Raw genomic sequence first — 16,473 nt, 5'->3', positions numbered from 1 at the left:
TTCAAATATATTTTATAATCATATTCAGAGAGCTCCCATAGTGTCCATAACGGGGTTGAAAACTAATAGTATATCTTAAAATAGTTACGAATAATAATAGGGATTTGATGCCTGAGGTGGGACAATATATTTTTCTGGAAGTTAAATATGTCATTAATGTTGTGGGGTGTTCAGAAGAAAATTAATATTGGTAAAAAAAATCCAAAAATGTGTAAGTCCAAATCGACTCAATGGGAGAGATGAGGGAAAACCTGGCAATGACCTACTGGGTGAATTTTCAACAATCAGTAAAAAAATCATCTTACTCAGAAAATATTGAAGGAGTGCTGGGAATATTCATATGATGGAGGAAATAGTTTTGGATGGAAGAGTAGAATGTGGGCAAAGGATTGTGGCATGGACAATATGATCTTCTGTCCTAATACACAAATTACTGATGCTCCGCATGGAAAGTCCCTGAACTGCTTGTTGACTTGAGCTTACTAGACAAGTCCAAAGAAGAATATATAGGAAACGATGTGAATGCTATAACACATTTTATTCAATTTTACAAATATTTACAGATGGTTCTAAGGAACTTCTCAGTCAAAAGGTTGGAATGGGTTTATATATTCTGGAATTTAAAATACAAATTAGTTTGAAGTAGCCCGATGAATTATGTGTACACTGCAGAGTTAACCGCTAATAATAGGACTACAGCGGCTTGAACAAGTCAGACCAAACAGAGTAGTAATATTCTCAGATTCTTCTTCTGCTTTAATTAGTATATTGCATGAAAAATCAGACGAGAAGTTTTTTTCTAAAATCACAGAACGATCAAGATGGAGAGGACCAAAGCGTCTGTTTGTTTGCTCTTTTTGGTGTTTGCTTGGTGGAAGATGAGGCAGCAAAGCCAAGATAAGAAGATGGAGGTTCAGCGCCGAAAGCTTATGTTGGCTGCAAGGCGAAGGAGAGCGATCTAACGACGTGCGATGCGGTTACAGCGAGAGTCGCCAGCAATGGATGGAAACGGTAAATATTTTTGTTTATTGTATAGTTAAAGCGGCACTCGGTAACTCTAGCCACCGCTTTGCTGATTTTCTCAACGAGCTCCCCCTTACAGCTGTGGTGCGTATATTTTTCACATCACTGTCGTAAAGTCACTTGCGGCGCGCCGGCACACTCCTCCCCCTTTCTACTGCTGCTCATGTGCTTTTGTTATGGTCGGAGCCGGTGTGGTGAACAAATGAGTCCCAGACGCACCAACTTTATCGTGTGGAGCATGTCTACCGAGGTGGGTAATACATCATACACAGTATCATTTAACATTGACATGTACATTTTGTATTCCGTAAAGCAGTTCGTGTTTCTCGCTCGTTCTCGCTTCTCACGAGACTTCCTATTTTCAACTTACCGGGACGTTAGTCCCAATGTTGCAAGGCTGGTTTTCCTCCTGGGAACGCTGGGGGGAGCGGGGAAAGAAACCATTCTCACCAGAACAGATTATTTAACCATCCAAATGATTTCTAAACGGATTTATTAAGTTGAAAAAGTTACCAAGTGCACCTTTAATTCGTATCTTGTAGTCGATGTAAGCATAACTTCAAATCATATAGCACGGAGTTGTTTTTATGAGTTGTCTTTTATGATTATGTATACATGTATTTATCTTTCGCATAATTAGGGAAGTAATGTTTGCAGTACCACTTTGCAAAAAAAGTAAAGTATGTAATGTATGGGTTAACACGAACGAAACATTAGCAATACATTTGTTACTGTATTTGTTCATCTTTGCTAACGCTAGATTTTCAAAAAATTCAGCTGTTGGTTCGTTAGTTTGTTCATGTTAGTTCACAGTGCGTTAACTGATTTTAACAAATAAAACATTGGAGTGTAATAATGTATTAGTAAATGGGTTAGCAAATATTTATAAATGCTGTAGAAGTGCCTTTCATTTATGTACATGTACAGATCTGTAGCATAATGTTGTTGAACATGCGTTTGGGAGGTTGAAAGGAAGGTGGAAGTGTCTCAGTAAGTGGAATGACTGCAATGTAAATGTTGCTTTTGATATGGTTGAGACCTGCAACTTGTGTGAATTGTACATGGACAGATTTATACCAGAGTGGTGTGATCCACAAACTAAACATCCTCGCGCCGTAACGAGAGAGATGAAGATGGGGAGGTGGGGGGTTTGGGTGGAGGAAGAGGAGCAGGCGGAGGGCTGGCAACAGGAGTGGGCGAAGGGCTGGAGAAGCCAGGCAGAAATTCTGGAGAAGAAGGGCTAGGTTGAGAGGTGATCAGTCCAGAGGGAAGGATGAAGATCCATGGTGGAGCCGATGGAGGGAGGAGCCATGGAGGCTGAAGGGCAGGAGGATAAAAGGGAGGAGATGGAAGTTCGCCGGGCCATGGTGGAGCAGAGGATTCAGAAGGACACGGGGAAGCCACTGGCTCGGGTGACTGAGGTGTAGACGGGGACACAGAGGGACTAAAGGCTGATTTATACTTCTGCGTCGGGTGTACGCCGTAGTGTACGTCGTAGGCTACGCACGTAGGCGACGCTGTCGTGAGCATTTATACTTCTGCGTTTATGTCTGCGTTGCTCTGCAGTTGCATCGCCGAAACGCTAGTTGGCGGGGGTGGTTTTAATGTTCCACTGTGTAAAGATTCCTCGTGGCTGTTTTGATTTGGCTACTACAAGCAATGGCGACTGAAAGAGAGCGGATCATGTTGGAGCTGGAGTTTATCTAGTTGGAAAAACAGTAAATTTTTGTGAAATTTCTGAATTTACAGAACTTCTGAATTTAAAAATGGCGGGCGGTGCAGAAGAACACGCCGGAAACGCGTAGGAGGAAACGCAATGCTACCAAGCCGACCAATCACAGATCTTGCGGTCCGCGTCGTCGCGACGTGTAGTTACATTTTTGAGGAGGTGCGCGTCAGGGTACGGCGAAGGGTACGGCGTATGGTACACGTCTATGCGTATGCTACGCCGTACCTACTACGCGCACACCCGTTGCAGAAGTATAAATTGGCCTTAAGGACCAAGTAGGAGCAGAAGGGAGTGAGGAGTCCAATGGAGCCGGGGGGACGAAAGGGACGGGACGTCGCTAGAGGAGTGCAGTCCAGAGATGAGGGTAGGTCGAGTAGGTCGACGAGCGACCAAGGCGGATCCAAGGGGATGAGGGAGCCTGGTGGAACTGGTGAACTGATGGGCCACGGCGGAGATGAAGGAGGTAGGAGCCAAGGGTGAGCCAGTGGACTTATGGGCCGATGAGGAATCCTGGAGGCGGTGGACTGCAGCAGACGTGAATTCCAGAGAGAGCGCTTACAGGTGCTGAAGAGCCTGGTTAGAAAGGCAAAAAATAAAAATTTGGACTGTTTAAGTCTCTACATAGAGAGATGTTTATGTTCTGAGAGAACTTACACTGTTTCAGGTCTCTTGTGTGGTCAGGTTTAAGTTCATGGACCATAACTTTTCTCTGTAATGGTTTACAGAACTAGAATAGGACTTATCACCCTCACAAGATTTGAAGACGCTCTGTTTTGTATTACAAAAAATCAATTCTAGCTGTTAAATATATTTCCATGTGTCACTATTCACAGTTCCTGGAAGTTCATGCAGTAAATGGCTGAATCAGTTGTAAAAAAAAAGTGCTTCATGCTGGGTCTTAGAAAAAGAATCCTGCTTTTTTTCAATCACATTCCTGATTCAACATGGTGGCCGCTCACTAAACGGCACAAGCTAATTTATGGATCAACTTGTAAGTAAATGAAAACATTTAAGTTTTCATATTTGCTTTTTGAATGTTGTAGGGATATCAAAATGAAGAAAATGTTTCATCATTAGGATGTGTTGTTTTTACACCGTGCGGTAAAGTGTGTCAGTTTCCCAGTGCTTCGTACACATTTTGAATGCCATTTTAGTGCCGCTGCTATAGTGTAATGTTTACGTCATAGCAGGAGAATAATTTTAGCGTTAACTGTTTTTTTTTCTTTCAGTCAACGCAGTCTTATGTTTGTAAGTGTGTTGCTGTTTGTTGCTAGTTGTTAGTGCACTGATCTGGTAAATGTGAATTTAATCGTACATGCATGTGAATAAACTAGCAGCTAGTAGTAACTATTTGGGACAACATTTGCTATGTGGAACTGGAACATTTGTATTGTATGGGATTGAATATTGAATACTTTTGTGATGGTTTAAACTCTGGTGAACTGAACTGTTTGCTCTGGAATATTCTGTGTCAAGCAATTAAGCTAAAGGGAAGTGTGACAAATCAATACCACCCTTAGAACTGTTGGGTCAAATTTGTTTGGTGGGAAAATTGTTGTTAATTTGAAAACCAATGTGAAACTGTTATCACTCTATAGTTTTTTTTTCTGGATTGTGAAAGTGTAACCACTCTGAGTTTTTAGTTTTTTTTGTAAGATTTTTATTTTCACAACATTTCACAAATGACCATTGATTTGCCCACACACTTCAAACATGCCCAATACCCCTCTACTACAATCCACTTTGGGGAAACTGATCCGACCTATTGACATTGCAACTCCCAACCGGCCATGTGTGCAAGAACCCCACAACAACCCAGACTACTCCAACCACCTCATGTTCCCACCTTCTACTCCTCACCCACAAAGTTCCACAGTCCCACTCCAAGAATCCAAGGTAATTTTGCCTCTCAATGGGGCAATGCTCCTCCACCAATGGACTCCATGCAGTTGTGCATTTCGGAAGCTTAACCTCCTTCTTCAGGAACCCAGCATGACTTGCCTGGTTTTCTCCCAACTCCTGGAACAGAAATGTATCAGTTGTCTGAGCAAGTACAAGGAAACTGTTAGGAAACTAAAATTATTTATTTAATAATCTGAAACAGCAAGACATCGCTTTGAAAGTACTCGCACAGAAACTTGCAGCTACCAATTCACAGCATAATGCCTAACGAAACCTACCAGTTCCCAAAATGAACGGAATGCATAGCTGATATAAAAAATTGGATGACTAGTAACTGAAAAAACAGAGATTCTAATTATTGGACAAAAAATGTCCTCACGTAATAACCTAAAAGAACTGTCTAACACTTGATGGCTGCTCTGTTAAGTCTTCGTCGTCGGTTAGGAACCTGTGTGTGCTCTTTGATACCAATCTTTCATTTGAAAGACACGTGTCTAGTATCTGTAAAACCGCATTTTTCCATCTTAAAAATTTATCTTAATTACGCCATATGCTCTCATTGACAAATGCGGAACAATTAGTTCATGCATTCATGACCTCAAGGCTAGATTATTGTAATGCTCTACTGGGTGGTTGCCCTGCACGCTTAACAAACAAACTACGCAGCAGCTCGAGTTCTTACCAGAACCAGGAAGTATGACCATATTAGCCCCGTTCTGTCAACACTGCATTGGCTCCCTATTAAACATCATATACACTTTAAAATATTGCTGATTACTTACAAAACACAATGGTTTAGCTCCCCAGTACTTGAGCGAGCTCTTAACGCATTATAGTCCTGAAGTGCCAACTAGTCTCTCCCTTGTGAAGGATCCCTTTAACAATCTACAGATAAAGCATTGTCAGGATAATTTCGGTTTCGCATATCTACCCCGAAGTGATACAATTCTGTATCAAAATTTTAAGGCCAGACAAGTAGTTTAAGGCTTTGTTTGTAGGGAATTTCAAACCTGCGCACATATATTCAAATGCGCATAACTATAGAATTAATTCTTAAAGGTATAGCGGAGGATTTTCTTCTTCCGGGTGGGTAGTGTATACTATTGGTCCACCTAAGTGTCAATCATTCTGGTGATATGTTTACGTAAGGCCGTTCACACGCTGGCGTGCGCTAAAAGCACATGTTGGGCTTCCCACTGATGCCGCAGTCGCGAAGATTCTACTAGACAGGTAAAGTTTGTCATGCTATTTGGAGAAATGCATTTAAAATCACTGCTAGTAGGCGTTCCCTCTCGGTCGGGAGCAAATAGAAATTGGAGAGGGCGGGTCTTTTCTAAAAGTAGGAAAGATCCTCCAGAATACCTTTAATGTGCACGCGAGCGCCATCAGCGTTTCTCACAGGTTCGCGTTTAAAGTCTGTGTAGAGAGAACGGTGTCTTCTTAGCGGCCTCTAATTTAATAACATTGCAAAGTCAGACTCTAAACTCCTCACTTTTATCATTGTTTGTGTTAACATGAAAAGTGCTGAAAAGTGCAGTTAAAGGCCTTGTTTACACTTTCAGTGAAATGTGACCCAATTCTGATTTTTTTGCTCATATGTGACACAGATTGGATGTGTTCTATGACCGTGTAAACAGGAAAAAAAAAATACGCATGCAATATAGCCGACTAGCCGAGACTCCTCTTTATGTGTACAGATGTGACGTAATGAGCAATATAGCCGACTAGCCGAGACTCTTCTTTATGTGTACATATGTGACGTAATGAGCAATATAGCCTACAGGCCGAGACTCTTCTTTATGTGTACAGATGTGACGTAATGAGCAATATAGCCGACTAGCCGAGACTCTTCTTTATGTGTACAGATGTGACGTAATGACCAATATAGCCAACTAGCCGAGACTCTTCTTTATGTGTACAGATGTGACGGAATGAGCAATATAGCCGACTAGCCGAGACTCTTCTTTATGTGTACAGATGTGACGTAATGAGCAATATAGCCTACTAGCCGAGACTCCTCCTTTATGTGTACAGATGTGACGTAATGAGCAATATAGCCTACTAGCCGCGACTCTTCTTTATGTGTACAGATGTGACGTAATGAGCAATATAGCCTACTAGCCGAGACTCCTCCTTTATGTGTACAGATGTGATGTAATGAACAATATAGCCTACTAGCCGAGACTCTTCTTTATGTGTACAGATGTGACGTAATGAGCAATATAGCCTACTAGCCGCGACTCTTCTTTATGTGTACAGATGTGATGTAATGAGCAATATAGCCTACTAGCCGCGACTCTTCTTTATGTGTACAGATGTGACGTAATGAGCAATATAGCCTACTAGCCGCGACTCTTCTTTATGTGTACAGATGTGACGTAATGAGCAATATAGCCTACTAGCCGAGACTCCTCCTTTATGTGTACAGATGTGACGTAATGAGCAATATAGCCTACTAGCCGAGACTCTTCTTTATGTGTACAGATGTGACGTAATGAGCAATATAGCCTACTAGCCGAGACTCTTCTTTATGTGTACAGATGTGACGTAATGAGCAATATAGCCCACTAGCCGAGACTCCTCCTTTATGTGTACAGATGTGACGTAATGAGCAATATAGCCGACTAGCCGAGACTCTTCTTTATGTGTACAGATGTGACGTAATGAGCAATATAGCCTACTAGCCGAGACTCTTCTTTATGTGTATAGATGTGACGTAATGAGCAATATAGCCGACTAGCCGAGACTCCTCCTTTATGTGTACAGATGTGACGTAATGAGCAATATAGCCGACTAGCCGAGACTCTTCTTTATGTGTACAGATGTGACGTAATGAGCAATATAGCCAACTAGCCGAGACTCTTCTTTATGTCTACAGATGTGACGTACTGAGCAATATAGCCTACAGGCCGAGACTCTTCTTTATGTGTACAGATGTGACGTAATGAGCAATATAGCCAACTAGCCGAGACTCTTCTTTATGTGTACAGATGTGACGTAATGAGCAATATAGCCCACTAGCCGCGACTCTTCTTTAAGTGTACAGATGTGACGTAATGAGCAATATAGCCTACTAGCCGAGACTCCTCCTTTATGTGTACAGATGTGACGTAATGAGCAATATAGCCTACTAGCCGAGACTCTTCTTTATGTGTACAGATGTGACGTAATGAGCAATATAGCCTACTAGCCGCGACTCTTCTTTATGTGTACAGATGTGAAGTAATGAGCAATATAGCCTACTAGCCGAGACTCCTCCTTTATGTGTACAGATGTGAAGTAATGAGCAATATAGCCTACTAGCCGCGACTCTTCTTTATGTGTAGTAATGAGCAATATAGCCTACTAGCCGAGACTCTTCTTTATGTGTACAGATGTGACGTAATGAGCAATATAGCCGACTAGCCGAGACTCTTCTTTATGTGTACAGATGTGACGTAATGAGCAATATAGCCCACTAGCCGAGACTCCTCCTTTATGTGTACAGATGTGACGTAATGAGCAATATAGCCTACTAGCCGCGACTCCTTCTTTATGTGTACAGATGTGACGTAATGAGCAATATAGCCTACTAGCCGAGACTCCTTCTTTATTTGTACAGATGTGATGTAATGAGCAATATAGCCGACTAGCCGAGACTCTTCTTTATGTGTACAGATGTGACGTAATGAGCAATATAGCCTACTAGCCGAGACTCCTTCTTTATGTGTACAGATGTGACGTAATGAGCAATATAGCCTACTAGCCGAGACTCCTCTTTATGTGTACAGATGTGACGTAATGAGCAATATAGCCTACAGGCCGAGACTCTTCTTTATATGTACAGATGTGACGTAATGAGCAATATAGCCAACTAGCCGAGACTCTTCTTTATGTGTACAGATGTGACGTAATGAGCAATATAGCCTACTAGCCGAGACTCTTCTTTATGTGTACAGATGTGACGTAATGAGCAATATAGCCTACTAGCCGAGACTCTTCTTTATGTGTACAGATGTGACGTAATGAGCAATATAGCCTACTAGCCGAGACTCTTCTTTATGTGTACAGATGTGACGTAATGAGCAATATAGCCTACTAGCCGAGACTCTTCTTTATGTGTACAGATGTGACGTAATGAGCAATATAGCCTACTAGCCGAGACTCTTCTTTATATGTACAGATGTGACGTAATGAGCAATATAGCCAACTAGCCGAGACTCTTCTTTATGTGTACAGATGTGACGTAATGAGCAATATAGCCTACTAGCCGAGACTCTTCTTTATGTGTACAGATGTGACGTAATGAGCAATATAGCCTACTAGCCGAGACTCTTCTTTATGTGTACAGATGTGACGTAATGAGCAATATAGCCTACTAGCCGAGACTCTTCTTTATGTGTACAGATGTGACGTAATGAGCAATATAGCCTAGCCGAGACTCTTCTTTATGTGTACAGATGTGACGTAATGAGCAATATAGCCTAGCCGAGACTCTTCTTTATGTGTACAGATGTGACGTAATGAGCAATATAGCCTACTAGCCGAGACTCTTCTTTATGTGTACAGATGTGACGTAATGAGCAATATAGCCTACTAGCCGAGACTCTTCTTTATGTGTACAGATGTGACGTAATGAGCAATATAGCCTAGCCGAGACTCTTCTTTATGTGTACAGATGTGACGTAATGAGCAATATAGCCTACTAGCCGCGACTCCTTCTTTATGTGTACAGATGTGACGTAATGAGCAATATAGCCTACTAGCCGAGACTCCTTCTTTATGTGTACAGATGTGATGTAATGAGCAATATAGCCGACTAGCCGAGACTCTTCTTTATGTGTACAGATGTGAGGTAATGAGCAATATAGCCTACTAGCCGAGACTCCTTCTTTATGTGTACAGATGTGACGTAATGAGCAATATAGCCTACTAGCCGAGACTCTTCTTTACGTGTACAGATGTGACGTAATGAGCAATATAGCCTACTAGCCGAGACTCCTCTTTATATGTACAGATGTGACGTAATGAGCAATATAGCCTAGCCGAGACTTTTCTTTATGTGTACAGATGTGACGTAATGAGCAATATAGCCTACTAGCCGAGACTCCTCTTTATGTGTACAGATGTGACGTAATGAGCAATATAGCCTACTAGCCGAGACTCCTCCTTTATGTGTACAGATGTGACGTAATGAGCAATATAGCCAACTAGCCGAGACTCTTCTTTATGTGTACAGATGTGACGTAATGAGCAATATAGCCTACTAGCCGAGACTCTTCTTTATGTGTACAGATGTGACGTAATGAGCAATATAGCCTACTAGCCGAGACTCCTCTTTATGTGTACAGATGTGACGTAATGAGCAATATAGCCTACAGGCCGAGACTCTTCTTTATATGTACAGATGTGACGTAATGAGCAATATAGCCAACTAGCCGAGACTCTTCTTTATGTGTACAGATGTGACGTAATGAGCAATATAGCCAACTAGCCGAGACTCTTCTTTATGTGTACAGATGTGACGTAATGAGCAATATAGCCTACTAGCCGAGACTCTTCTTTATGTGTACAGATGTGACGTAATGAGCAATATAGCCTACTAGCCGAGACTCTTCTTTATGTGTACAGATGTGACGTAATGAGCAATATAGCCTACTAGCCGAGACTCTTCTTTATGTGTACAGATGTGACGTAATGAGCAATATAGCCTACTAGCCGAGACTCTTCTTTATGTGTACAGATGTGACGTAATGAGCAATATAGCCTACTAGCCGAGACTCTTCTTTATGTGTACAGATGTGACGTAATGAGCAATATAGCCTACTAGCCGAGACTCTTCTTTATGTGTACAGATGTGACGTAATGAGCAATATAGCCTAGCCGAGACTCTTCTTTATGTGTACAGATGTGACGTAATGAGCAATATAGCCTACTAGCCGAGACTCCTCCTTTATGTGTACAGATGTGACGTAATGAGCAATATAGCCTACTAGCCGAGACTCTTCTTTGTGTACAGATGTGACGTAATGAGCAATATAGCCCACTAGCCGAGACTCTTCTTTATGTGTACAGATGTGACGTAATGAGCAATATAGCCAACTGGCTGAGACTCTTCTTTATGTGTACAAATGTGACGTAATGAGCAATATAGCCCACTAGCCGAGACTCCTCCTTTATGTGTACAGATGTGACGTAATGAGCAATATAGCCCACTAGCCGAGACTCTTCTTTATGTGTACAGATGTGACGTAATGAGCAATATAGCCCACTAGCCGAGACTCCTCCTTTATGTGTACAGATGTGACGTAATGAGCAATATAGCCGACTAGCCGAGACTCTTCTTTATGTGTACAGATGTGACGTAATGAGCAATATAGCCCACTAGCCGAGACTCCTCCTTTATGTGTACAGATGTGACGTAATGAGCAATATAGCCTACTAGCCGCGACTCCTTCTTTATGTGTACAGATGTGACGTAATGAGCAATATAGCCTACTAGCCGAGACTCCTTCTTTATTTGTACAGATGTGATGTAATGAGCAATATAGCCGACTAGCCGAGACTCTTCTTTATGTGTACAGATGTGACGTAATGAGCAATATAGCCTACTAGCCGAGACTCCTTCTTTATGTGTACAGATGTGACGTAATGAGCAATATAGCCTACTAGCCGAGACTCTTCTTTACGTGTACAGATGTGACGTAATGAGCAATATAGCCTACTAGCCGAGACTCCTCTTTATATGTACAGATGTGACGTAATGAGCAATATAGCCTAGCCGAGACTTTTCTTTATGTGTACAGATGTGACGTAATGAGCAATATAGCCTACTAGCCGAGACTCCTCTTTATGTGTACAGATGTGACGTAATGAGCAATATAGCCTACTAGCCGAGACTCCTCCTTTATGTGTACAGATGTGACGTAATGAGCAATATAGCCAACTAGCCGAGACTCTTCTTTATGTGTACAGATGTGACGTAATGAGCAATATAGCCTACTAGCCGAGACTCTTCTTTATGTGTACAGATGTGACGTAATGAGCAATATAGCCTACTAGCCGAGACTCCTCTTTATGTGTACAGATGTGACGTAATGAGCAATATAGCCTACAGGCCGAGACTCTTCTTTATATGTACAGATGTGACTTAATGAGCAATATAGCCAACTAGCCGAGACTCTTCTTTATGTGTACAGATGTGACGTAATGAGCAATATAGCCTACTAGCCGAGACTCTTCTTTATGTGTACAGATGTGACGTAATGAGCAATATAGCCTACTAGCCGAGACTCTTCTTTATGTGTACAGATGTGACGTAATGAGCAATATAGCCTACTAGCCGAGACTCTTCTTTATGTGTACAGATGTGACGTAATGAGCAATATAGCCTACTAGCCGAGACTCTTCTTTATGTGTACAGATGTGACGTAATGAGCAATATAGCCTACTAGCCGAGACTCTTCTTTATATGTACAGATGTGACGTAATGAGCAATATAGCCAACTAGCCGAGACTCTTCTTTATGTGTACAGATGTGACGTAATGAGCAATATAGCCTACTAGCCGAGACTCTTCTTTATGTGTACAGATGTGACGTAATGAGCAATATAGCCTACTAGCCGAGACTCTTCTTTATGTGTACAGATGTGACGTAATGAGCAATATAGCCTACTAGCCGAGACTCTTCTTTATGTGTACAGATGTGACGTAATGAGCAATATAGCCTAGCCGAGACTCTTCTTTATGTGTACAGATGTGACGTAATGAGCAATATAGCCTAGCCGAGACTCTTCTTTATGTGTACAGATGTGACGTAATGAGCAATATAGCCTACTAGCCGCGACTCCTTCTTTATGTGTACAGATGTGACGTAATGAGCAATATAGCCGACTAGCCGAGACTCTTCTTTATGTGTACAGATGTGACGTAATGAGCAATATAGCCTACTAGCCGAGACTCCTTCTTTATGTGTACAGATGTGACGTAATGAGCAATATAGCCTACTAGCCGAGACTCTTCTTTACGTGTACAGATGTGACGTAATGAGCAATATAGCCTACTAGCCGAGACTCCTCTTTATATGTACAGATGTGACGTAATGAGCAATATAGCCTAGCCGAGACTTTTCTTTATGTGTACAGATGTGACGTAATGAGCAATATAGCCTACTAGCCGAGACTCCTCTTTATGTGTACAGATGTGACGTAATGAGCAATATAGCCTACTAGCCGAGACTCCTCCTTTATGTGTACAGATGTGACGTAATGAGCAATATAGCCAACTAGCCGAGACTCTTCTTTATGTGTACAGATGTGACGTAATGAGCAATATAGCCTACTAGCCGAGACTCTTCTTTATGTGTACAGATGTGACGTAATGAGCAATATAGCCTACTAGCCGAGACTCTTCTTTATGTGTACAGATGTGACGTAATGAGCAATATAGCCTAGCCGAGACTCTTCTTTATGTGTACAGATGTGACGTAATGAGCAATATAGCCTACAGGCCGAGACTCTTCTTTATGTGTACAGATGTGACGTAATGAGCAATATAGCCTAGCCGAGACTCTTCTTTATGTGTACAGATGTGACGTAATGAGCAATATAGCCTACTAGCCGAGACTCCTCCTTTATGTGTACAGATGTGACGTAATGAGCAATATAGCCGACTAGCCGAGACTCTTCTTTATGTGTACAGATGTGACGTGATGAGCAATATAGCCTACTAGCCGCGACTCTTCTTTATGTGTACAGATGTGACGTAATGAGCAATATAGCCTAGCCGAGACTCTTCTTTATGTGTACAGATGTGACGTAATGAGCAATATAGCCTACTAGCCGAGACTCCTCTTTATGTGTACAGATGTGACGTAATGAGCGATATAGCCTACTAGCCGAGACTCTTCTTTATGTGTACAGATGTGACGTAATGAGCAATATAGCCTACTAGCCGAGACTCTTCTTTATGTGTACAGATGTGACGTAATGAGCAATATAGCCTAGCCGAGACTCTTCTTTATGTGTACAGATGTGACGTAATGAGCAATATAGCCTACTAGCCGAGACTCTTCTTTATGTGTACAGATGTGACGTAATGAGCAATATAGCCTACTAGCCGAGACTCTTCTTTATGTGTACAGATGTGACGTAATGAGCAATATAGCCTAGCCGAGACTCTTCTTTATATGTACAGATGTGACGTAATGAGCAATATAGCCAACTAGCCGAGACTCTTCTTTACGTGTACAGATGTGACGTAATGAGCAATATAGCCTACTAGCCGAGACTCCTCTTTATGTGTACAGATGTGACGTAATGAGCAATATAGCCTACTAGCCGAGACTCCTCTTTATGTGTACAGATGTGACGTAATGAGCAATATAGCCTACTAGCCGAGACTCTTCTTTATGTGTACAGATGTGACGTAATGAGCAATATAGCCTACTAGCCGAGACTCTTCTTTATGTGTACAGATGTGACGTAATGAGCAATATAGCCTACTAGCCGAGACTCTTCTTTATGTGTACAGATGTGACGTAATGAGCAATATAGCCTACTAGCCGAGACTCTTCTTTATGTGTACAGATGTGACGTAATGAGCAATATAGCCTACTAGCCGAGACTCTTCTTTATGTGTACAGATGTGACGTAATGAGCAATATAGCCTAGCCGAGACTCTTCTTTATGTGTACAGATGTGACGTAATGAGCAATATAGCCTACTAGCCGTGACTCCTCCTTTATGTGTACAGATGTGACGTAATGAGCAATATAGCCGACTAGCCGAGACTCTTCTTTATGTGTACAGATGTGACGTAATGAGCAATATAGCCTACTAGCCGAGACTCCTTCTTTATGTGTACAGATGTGATGTAATGAGCAATATAGCCGACTAGCCGAGACTCTTCTTTATGTGTACAGATGTGAGGTAATGAGCAATATAGCCTACTAGCCGAGACTTCTTCTTTATGTGTACAGATGTGACGTAATGAGCAATATAGCCTACTAGCCGAGACTCTTCTTTACGTGTACAGATGTGACGTAATGAGCAATATAGCCTACTAGCCGAGACTCCTCTTTATATGTACAGATGTGACGTAATGAGCAATATAGCCTAGCCGAGACTTTTCTTTATGTGTACAGATGTGACGTAATGAGCAATATAGCCTACTAGCCGAGACTCCTCTTTATGTGTACAGATGTGACGTAATGAGCAATATAGCCTACTAGCCGAGACTCCTCCTTTATGTGTACAGATGTGACGTAATGAGCAATATAGCCAACTAGCCGAGACTCTTCTTTATGTGTACAGATGTGACGTAATGAGCAATATAGCCTACTAGCCGAGACTCTTCTTTATGTGTACAGATGTGACGTAATGAGCAATATAGCCTACTAGCCGAGACTTCTCTTTATGTGTACAGATGTGACGTAATGAGCAATATAGCCTACAGGCCGAGACTCTTCTTTATATGTACAGATGTGACGTAATGAGCAATATAGCCAACTAGCCGAGACTCTTCTTTATGTGTACAGATGTGACGTAATGAGCAATATAGCCTACTAGCCGAGACTCTTCTTTATGTGTACAGATGTGATGTAATGAGCAATATAGCCTACAGGCCGAGACTCTTCTTTATATGTACAGATGTGACGTAATGAGCAATATAGCCAACTAGCCGAGACTCTTCTTTATGTGTACAGATGTGACGTAATGAGCAATATAGCCTACTAGCCGAGACTCTTCTTTATGTGTACAGATGTGACGTAATGAGCAATATAGCCTACTAGCCGAGACTCTTCTTTATGTGTACAGATGTGACGTAATGAGCAATATAGCCTACTAGCCGAGACTCTTCTTTATGTGTACAGATGTGACGTAATGAGCAATATAGCCTACTAGCCGAGACTCTTCTTTATGTGTACAGATGTGACGTAATGAGCAATATAGCCTACTAGCCGAGACTCTTCTTTATATGTACAGATGTGACGTAATGAGCAATATAGCCAACTAGCCGAGACTTTTCTTTATGTGTACAGATGTGACGTAATGAGCAATATAGCCTACTAGCCGAGACTCTTCTTTATGTGTACAGATGTGACGTAATGAGCAATATAGCCTACTAGCCGAGACTCTTCTTTATGTGTACAGATGTGACGTAATGAGCAATATAGCCTACTAGCCGAGACTCTTCTTTATGTGTACAGATGTGACGTAATGAGCAATATAGCCTACTAGCCGAGACTCTTCTTTATGTGTACAGATGTGACGTAATGAGCAATATAGCCTAGCCGAGACTCTTCTTTATGTGTACAGATGTGACGTAATGAGCAATATAGCCTAGCCAAGACTCTTCTTTATGTGTACAGATGTGACGTAATGAGCAATATAGCCTACTAGCCGAGACTCCTCCTTTATGTGTACAGATGTGACGTAATGAGCAATATAGCCTACTAGCCGAGACTCCTCCTTTATGTGTACAGATGTGACGTAATGAGCAATATAGCCTACTAGCCGAGACTCTTCTTTGTGTACAGATGTGACGTAATGAGCAATATAGCCCACTAGCCGAGACTCTTCTTTATGTGTACAGATGTGACGTAATGAGCAATATAGCCAACTAGCTGAGACTCTTCTTTATGTGTACAAATGTGACGTAATGAGCAATATAGCCCACTAGCCGAGACTCCTCCTTTATGTGTACAGATGTGACGTAATGAGCAATATAGCCCACTAGCCGAGACTCTTCTTTATGTGTACAGATGTGACGTAATGAGCAATATAGCCCACTAGCCGAGACTCCTCCTTTATGTGTACAGATGTGACGTAATGAGCAAT

Source organism: Phoxinus phoxinus (assembly GCF_949152265.1).
Source record: "Phoxinus phoxinus genome assembly, chromosome: 12".
NCBI lineage: Eukaryota > Metazoa > Chordata > Actinopteri > Cypriniformes > Leuciscidae > Phoxinus > Phoxinus phoxinus.
The sequence above is the reverse complement of the archived record's forward strand: the minus strand, read 5'-3'. Positions refer to the sequence as shown.